Source organism: Pseudochaenichthys georgianus, unplaced genomic scaffold (assembly GCF_902827115.2).
Source record: "Pseudochaenichthys georgianus unplaced genomic scaffold, fPseGeo1.2 scaffold_708_arrow_ctg1, whole genome shotgun sequence".
NCBI lineage: Eukaryota > Metazoa > Chordata > Actinopteri > Perciformes > Channichthyidae > Pseudochaenichthys > Pseudochaenichthys georgianus.
In genome coordinates this window covers 12,830-22,032 of record NW_027263262.1, presented here as the reverse complement: position 1 = coordinate 22,032, position 9,203 = coordinate 12,830, and the positions used below count along the sequence as shown (strand labels likewise).

Sequence of the window (9,203 nt, the reverse complement as noted above, 5' to 3'; positions counted from 1 at the left end):
CCATTGTAAAAGTGTCCATTCATCCTTTTTGTCTTAGATCTCAAAACATATGCACACCCACAAGCACTCTCAACCATAAGTGATGAGAACAAAGAGAGTGTTTTGCTATATTTCTCACTCCGACAGGCCTTATTATTCATTGCTGATTACATTTATACTGCATTTAAATTTCGCCTGAGTGAACAGAATGGAAATAAATCTGGGGAGAAATGATTAAGAGTGGGTGGAGAACAAGAAAGCCCAAAATATGAGATACTGCACGGATCACAGACAGATCTCAATGACAATACCTTCTCATTTTCAAATATATGAACAGTGATGTGCGGGAGTGTGAGGTGTATGGGGAGGCACAGCCTATTATCGGAGTAAGAACCTAATAGAGGAGTCTTAAAATCACCATTGAAAAGGGAGGTTGCCCAGTTAATTGTTTAAAGAGCCTGTGACACCATCCCAACAACTGTTGTGCAATGAAATATTGGGCTACTAGTAATCTCGAACCGTCAGTTTAAAAAAGAAAAAGCGATACCGTTTCGTTAAATATCAATAATTTCGAACATCGCGGGGAAATTCCTTCACTCATTTTGAAGTTTTGGGGGAAGCCGGAAGTGACGTCAATGCGGGAACGCTTCGAGAGCCAAACACGGACAAAGTGTGTTGTGTCATGCGTAGAAATTGTGAATTACTGAGTTTAGGCACGTTCATAACGTTTTAATGAAGTTGACTACAGTACTGACACATATGACACATATGTGTCAGTGCTTTCATGTCAATTCGGCGACATAAACATAAATGATCGTGGTGAAGATGATGATTACATTAGGATTAAAAATCGGGAGTGAGAGCTGCTGAATTTCCTCCCGTCGGATGTGATATAAAAACAAATCGATTATTTTTGTGGTTGTAAACTCAAGTGGATGAAACTACATTTATTAGTGCTTTCATGTCAATTCGGCGAACATATGATACATTAAATGATGAGTGAGGATGATGATTAAAAATCGTTTGTTTGAGCCGGTCTGCATTTACTGATGAGAAAACAAACCGATGCTTTTTGTAGTTGTAGTACACCAACGTGGATTAAACGTGTGGTTTTTTACCACAATGTTGGGGAAATTAATGGATAAAATGCACGGATTATTATTATTATTCCCACTCCGATCGGGACACTAGGTCCACCGTTTCCCCGCAGCGAGGCTTCCCCCGTTGACAGTTTACGTGGGCTGGATGCAGTGGCGGACTGGCCATCGGGAAGAATCCCGATGGGCCGGTACCGAAGTGGGCCGGTCGGATAAGTCACCAGCACATCCCCCATAGGCGGAGCGTGAGGCTCAGGTTTGAGAAGGCTAAATAACTTCTTTTACCTGGCGCTGCCCGCCTCCGGCGTCTATAGAAAAGAGATCAACTCAGTGTGTGGAGTTTAAATCTCTCAAGTCATATTACAGGATAAAGGAAATACAGTTTAAACTGCCGTATGCAGAGAAGACGCCGACGTGTCGCACTTATCATTCATATTACATCATCAATCAGATCATCGATCATATAATATCATAATATATCATATATTTCCTTATCTGAGTCAGCTTCTCCAGCCGCATCTGGCCGTGCAACACTCACAGTGTCACAGACTGGATGCAGAAGTATTATTTAACACATTATGTTGACGAAACACTCGAGACAAATGTAATTAAAGTCAGATCCACTCGTGTCTTAGACGTGAACGCGCTCTCAGCTGGAGAGAGAAACCCTGGCTTGATTTACCGAGTTGATAACCAGCGTCGTAGGACCGCTTAGCGAGATCTCGTTTGTTAGTTTGTTGTTAGTTTGTTTGTTACTCAAACATATCCAGGGTCTGTTGAACTGGCTTCGTAGTACAGGGCACAGGTGGCTAGCAGCGCTAATGTCAAAGACACAGACATTATACATTATATTTGTATTTTACATCCCCCGCTCCCCCCGTTGACAATTTACTAGCGGTACCGAAGTGGGCCGGTCGAGAGTCCCGGGATGATTTTTAGTCCCAGTCCCACTGGCTACATGACCATATGATCGCCCATATTGACGCACCTCATTCCTAAACTTCTAACAGACACAACATAAACCGATCCTTCAGCCTCATATGAGCTCTCAGACACGTTCAACATTAACCTGTCATCGCTGTCTGAGCTTGCTGCTGTGTGCGCCGTCGTGCGTTTACATCTGACTGTATATATATAAAGGTTTACATGCAGAAGCTGGGATCCTGGACGGTGCAGCTGGAGCGCTGTGCCCGCAATGACGTCACCCATCATTTGGCGGGACTTGAAGAATCCGCGAGAAGATCCAGAAAATTGTCAACATTGAAGGCAGATTAATGGTTATCAAAGTACAAATATCCAAAATCAGTTCAGTAACGGTTTTCAAGGGGACAATATGTACTCAAATTGATGGGTTTGGATGATGGGGGAAAACCGTGTCACAGGCTCTTTAAGGGACTGTATGTTTTATGTTTTATATCAGCATTCTTTATAACACCCATTTGGCCAACAAGTAAGTTAGCAATCCATTTGAAATGACCATGTTAGTTTCTGTCCCTTCAATTAAAGTAGGTCCTCAAGCCCAGCCATTGGTCTCCAATGGCTGGGCTTGAGGACCTACTTTAATTGACAATTTACTAGTGGTACCGAAGTGGGCCGGTCGAGATGCCCGGGCTGATTTTTAGTCCCAGTCCGCCCCTGCACACACCACAGGGTAAGATCTTACTATTTCTTCCTTTCTTTTTGTATTAGGTTCTTCAATAATAAAGCGTTGGTTAAAATTCTTTAAGATAGCAATCATGAGCAAAAATGATAGTAATAGCCATGATTACCCATGGAAATGTATCATTCAATTCAATCGTTTTCTGCTTTACTTCTCTGCTATTATCAATTTTTGTTGTTGCAAGACTTCACGTTATAGAAAGATGATTGTGTTTTTTCTCTAACCTATAGACAGACTGTACAGTATGTGTGTTTTAAAGGGACTGTTGCCTATTTATCCTGCATCCCTACTGACTTAGGCCCATTCCCAAACCGCATCCTACACCCTACCCCTACACCCTACCCCTCCATTTGCGCGTTCACACGAAGGGTCCGCCATATTGAGGGCTGGTCCAAAGCAATCAGGGCGGAGGCGTAGTGGGTTATAAAAGCCTCCGACAGCGAGTTTGCATGGATGCAGGCTTGATAATCTCACTCCACAGGTGTGCAACCGTTTTTCGGGCATGGAGGAAACAACGTCATACAAATGTGAGTTCCATGTGGTTATTTTTTTAAACGATAATTAATACGTTGCCTTAACTAAAACATGTATTTATAAATCTACACGTGTTAATTTGATTTGCCAAGATTACATTAGATTTTTATTTAGAAGATGTACAAATCTAAATCGGAATCAAACTAACAACACATGTGTCAATTAATGTATCCATTCACTTACGAAATCGGTTTAAACTTAAGTGTGATTTGTAATTTCAGGGACTGTGGTAAAAACCAAGGCACTTATTGCTTTAAGAATGGAAAAGGATGACCTGTTCTGCAAAAATCGCAATGCTGCCAAAGAAGCATGGGAGTGAGTTATGCATTCAATTCATATTTTGTGCAATGAAAGTAATGCATGTGCACTGTGGGTCATTGCCTTAACACCAATATATATTGTTTAAATATTCTATGATAACAGGTCAATCATTAAGGAACTGGACCTTGGGCAACATGTGTCTCACAAACAGGCCTCCAAGAAATGGGAGAACCTAAAAAAGAAATACAAGGTAAATGGTGTATTGTTATTGTAAAACATGTTTGTTTTTGAAAAAGCTGAACAAAGATTTCTAACATGCATTTGTTTGCAATAGGAACTTAAAAGGCCAAGGACTGGAACAGGGACTGATCAGGGGGAAGAAACCCCTGCCACATGGCCCTTCTTCATGGCCATGGATGAGGCCATAGGTGCAAGGCCTTCAATTAGTCCTCCTGTCCTTGTTGCCTCAGCCTTGGCAAACCCCACAATCGTCTTTGATCCGGAGGCTGCTTCCTGCTCCTCTTCCCTCCCCACCCCAAATGTGGCTGATGATCCAGACCCCTCACCACCCTCATCACTGTCTGAGGCTGGAACCACCCAGCAGCCCCCCCCCCCCAAAAAGAAAAGGTGCTAAGGGAGTGCTGGAGTGCCTAGAAAGCGAGGCAGAAAAAGAGGACGAACGCCACAGAGAAATAATGCAACAGTCCGAGAAATTTCTAACCCTGTTCGAAAAAATGGTCGACAAAATGTGATTTATTTTTTCCCCCCACCATTGGCCATTTCTATGTTGATTATTGATGTTACTTAAAAGACTTGTTTTTGTTCGCTTGTATTATTTATTTGGAAGACAATAATCCTAATTTAACATACAGTCCTTCATGTCTTCAATATTGTATGGGATATAGTAAATACAGTTAGACGGGTGATGAGGGTGACATTGCGTTTGCTTGATTGTTAGATGGCTACATTGTTCTGTGTGGGTTTCATAATGTAGAAGGAAAAGTTTTGCACAAAGTAATGGTGTGCACGGAACTAAAGTGTTTTTTTCAAAGTCTGAAGATTAACCCTGAATATCAGCATTTTAAATAAAGATATGTGTGTGCGCTTCATAGGTATAAGGCATTAAAATATACATGCCATTTACGGTCTTAATTGCTCATGTCAAACCATTTGCAGAGTTTCACTCAAAAACAAAAGTGATTGTATTAGAAGACCTGTGTTCATTTTCTGAACCTGTGCTCTGTGCTCGTGATTGAATGATCCAAGAGGTAAGGACATTTGTCTCTAATTTGGGATTATGCAGAAAGAAAATTCAGGAAAACCAAGTTTGAAATCAACGGTGCACAGGTTTATTTTATTTCACCTCTTTTCTCTAAAGTGAGAAGTGGAGCTCACTAACAAACAAAATTAAATCAGGTATATGTGCACATCATTTAAAAAACACAAGTTAACAGACAACCACGTTTTGCCAAAAAAAAAGAAAAGTTCATTCGATGTAATCGTGCTCTCTCAGGTGTGGTACCATTTGGACAGGAGCAGAGAGTTGTGCAGCAATCCTGTCCCTTAGGTGGTGTCCAGGACTTTCCTGTCCACATGCTGCGGCAGGGGGAGGACTCTGGTCCCCATCTTCAGGGGGGAAGGCTTCAGCATCCTCAAGGACATCGTTCATGTCTATGCACAGATTGTGCAGAAATGCACAACATGCAATTATGTCAGGGGCAAAGCTTGGACTGACCTCCAGCGCTTTGAAAAGGGTGGCCCTCCAGCGAGCCTTCATCCTTCCAAATGCTCTTTCCACCACAGACCGAGCCCTGGCATGATGCGCGTTGAATCTAGCCTGCACCTGGCCGCGAGGGACCTTGTAGGGTGTGAGTAATCCCATTGGTTTTTCCAGGCAGGGATAACCACCGTCCCCAAGGAGGAACCAACCAGCTGAGGGAAACAGTGCCTGGCAGAAGATGGGGCTGTTTCGTAGTACTCTGGCATCATGAACGGAGCCTGGATAGCCGATGAAGACATCCAGGAATCTCCCAGTTGAGTCACAGATGGCCTGCATCTGGATGGAAGGAAACAGCTTGTAGTTGATGTACTCCTTGTGGTACTCGTTTCCTGGAGGTTTGATGCGAATATGGCATCCATCAATCGCACCAGCAGCACAGTGAAATGCAGGACTCTTTGCAAGCTGACAGAAGCCATCTGCAATCTCTGGCAGCTCATCTGCGGTTGGCAGGGAAATGAGGGTCTTCAGGTTGGCCTTTATCTTCCCGGTGACGTGTTTGATGATCCTGTGGACCGTCGATTTGGGAATCCCGAATGCTGAACCCACCACAGAGAGCGATAGTCCATGGGCCAAGCTGTAGAGGAGAACAAGCACCTCGATGTCTTGTCTCCATCCGTCTCCATCCGTGGTCCTTTGGGGAGGAAAGTATCTGCACTAAATAAACCACACTAGATCGCTTAACTCTAAAGTCCTTCTTTAGACAGGCTTCAGGGTTGGCATACACGGTGAGAATTGGGGCAGTAGCATTGAGCTGCATGTAAAGACCTTTGCCCCCCTGTAAAAGACAAACACAGGACACAGTATTGTACAATAACTATACTCCATCTCACACACACACACACACACATACACACACACAAACACACACACACACACACACACACACACACACACACACACACACACACACACACACACAGAGCTCTGTAAACAATTCTGAGAGCAAGTCAAATTAACCTTTCCTTTTTTATTATATAAACTGTGAGGGAAATATTTTGTTTAAGTGTTTGTACCAAAAAGCATTTTGTGTTTCACATAGGCCATAACTTAGAGCAGGGGTTTAAAGGTTTAAAGGTTAAAGGGTTAAAGGTTCCGCTTTCCTGTTGGGGGACTGTGACTAACTGCCAGAGGACTTTAGCAGACTGTCTTTGTCTCTGAATCCATGTGTTTTTGTGATTATCGATCAGAAGACGCGCGAAATAGAGGCTCCTCCTTGATTATCTGTGTAGATTTGCGCTGTGTTTCTGTGTAATCTTCAGTGTTGGCTGGGGAATCACATGATGAAGTCGTGTGAGAACCCTGCCAATGCTCCCGGCCGTGGCTCTCAATAAACTCAGGTGTTTGATATAAAGCGGACTCCAGCCTCCATTCCTTCCATCTACATTGCTGAAAAGAAAATCTCTCTCACAGATTGGCGTCACGGAACAGGCACCTTCAGATCTTTGAAACATTGGTGAGTACATTTCTATTTTGAGATTGACTCGCCAGCGTTTGAGATCAACGGTGTATTAAAATTACCTGAGAGAACTGAGCTGCTGCATTTTTTTTGGGTTTCTCTACTCATTACATCTGGAGGCTAATCTATAACCTCAGGAATCGGTGTCAAGGGGACATTGTCCTGGCCGATTTCCCCGTGTTTGTTGCTGGGACAGGTGTCTACGAGCAAACACGGCCTATGTGAAAACTATGAGAATATTTGGGGCTAATGATAACCTAGGAATATCGAATTTCATCGATCTCCTCTGTGTGTGCTTCTTGGAATTAACTCACCAGGCAATTACACACAACAAATATTCAGAGAAACTTTTGAGAGATGCACCGGCAAAGTGGATTTTCTGAATTAGAAGCAATGTCGCAAGATTTGTATTTAAACAAATCGCCGAATTTAGGAGTTTTCAGAGGATAAATAGCATTTCTGCTGAGGTGCCGATTCTCCGCCCCCTGGGGAGAGCTGCACGTAGAAAAAAGGAGCATACAGCATTATCCGCGATTATTGACGCTTTTGAACTAAAGAAAGTGCTCAATGTGTGGTTTGAGAATGTTGTATGAATTGCTGAATTTGGCTGTGTTTGCTGATACACGGGAATTATGAGTATTGAGGGCTCTCATAATTAATGGCCCCTCTGAAAGTCTCCCTAATTCGGATTAAAATAGGCTGGAAGAGTTTTTGTCAGGCTGAGTTGTTGAGAGTTTTTATGTTTGTTTGTCTAACTGCAGTGTTTGTTTGTATAATTGTTTCGTGTTTGTTTGTCTACCCGCCGTCTTGTGCATGCGTTGTAACAACTCATAATGAATCAGTCCACAGCCAGGGTAAAATGAACTAAAACTTCAGTTATTTCACCAAAATTAAATGACTTGAGAGAAATAAAACAATAATGTAAAGATGAAAAGCTCAAACAGCTCAATGTTGTATTATTTGTTTCATTTATTCTTAAATCTATGTATTATATGGTAATAATGAATAATAAAAAAACCGTAATGTATTGAACACATTCCAAAACAAAGAAGATAAGACAGAACCAGACTCAGACATGAGGACTGGCTTATCTATAGCCAGTTGAGAAGCACTTGAGGTGCTTGGCTCTGTGAGGCCTGATGTACTTATAGGGTTCTGTTTTCTTCAAGGTTGTGTCTTCCTAGTCGAATGTACTTAATGAAAGTCGCTTTGGATAAAAGCGTCAGCTAAATGCAATGTAGTGCAATATAGTCAGACAGTAATTGAAACTTTTGCGCTGTTGCTGCAAAATGAAAACCTTGTTGATTGTCTGTTTCCAACTGGCCACTGGAATCAGATAATTGATATACGTTGAAGTTCAATTACAGTTTAAATATAGTTTAACATTCTTTATTAAACTGTTTCAAATTATTTCTAGTACAATTGGTCTATACAGACATTACTACAATCCTAATAGTTGTCAAATACTGAGCTTATGAACAATAGAGTAAAAGTCGCTGGTTAAGCCAGGATCAATATACTTGTTGAGGTTTTATTGTGCACATAATAAATGTGTTTAAATGAATTGAGCAATTTTTTTAAAGGAGTATAATGTTGCAATTTTTAAGATAAGTAATTGCAGTTCAAAGGTAGATGTTTTTTTCTCCTTCTCTCGTTCACGAGCACACAAAATAAATCATAAACATTTCCAAATCCGAACAGACAGAGAAGTAAACTAAACTATTTTGCTCTTCATTTTTAAATGGGATTTTCCGCTACATAACAGAAGACTTAATACAGGACTTAAAGAACGTTTTAAAGACAAGTCATGGAGAGGTTTGCATTTTGGACGGAATCTCCCCTTTCCTCTGCTCCTAAAATCCTGCACCCGAGGTCAATCACAGGCGTGACCTTTGGAGGGGCAGAGAATCTGAGCAAGACCACAGAGCGACCATTGGGGGTTTTATGGCCTAAAGGCACAAAGAAGAACATCTGGCTACCCCCAACCAAACAAACAAACACACACACACACACACACACACACACACACACACACACACACACACACACACACACACACACACACGTGTAAGTGATTTACAGTTACTAAATCAGCCTACTATCACCTAAAGAACATATCTAGGATTAAAAGACTAATGTCACAGCAGGATCTGGAGACACGTGTCCATGCTTTTATCTTCAGTAGATTGGACTACTGCAATGGTGTCTTCACAGGTCTCACTAAAACATCTATTAGGAAGCTGCAGCTGATTCAGAACGCCGCTGCTCGAGTCCTCACTACCACTAAGAAAGTGGATCACATCACTCCTGTTCTGAAGTCTTTACACTGGCTTCCTGTGTGTCAAAGAATAGATTTCAAAATACTGCTGCTGGTTTATAAAGCACTGAATGGTTTAGGCCCAAAATACATTTCTGACCTCCTGCTAAATTATGAAC

The 9,203-nt window shown here is 41.9% G+C and overlaps 1 pseudogene; it reads right to left on the bottom strand.

Annotated features, from left to right (window-relative positions):
• Positions 1–5,017: 5,017 nt before the first annotated feature.
• On the bottom strand, positions 5,018–6,086 carry LOC139433607 (putative nuclease HARBI1; annotated as a pseudogene).
• Positions 6,087–9,203: the final 3,117 nt, after the last annotated feature.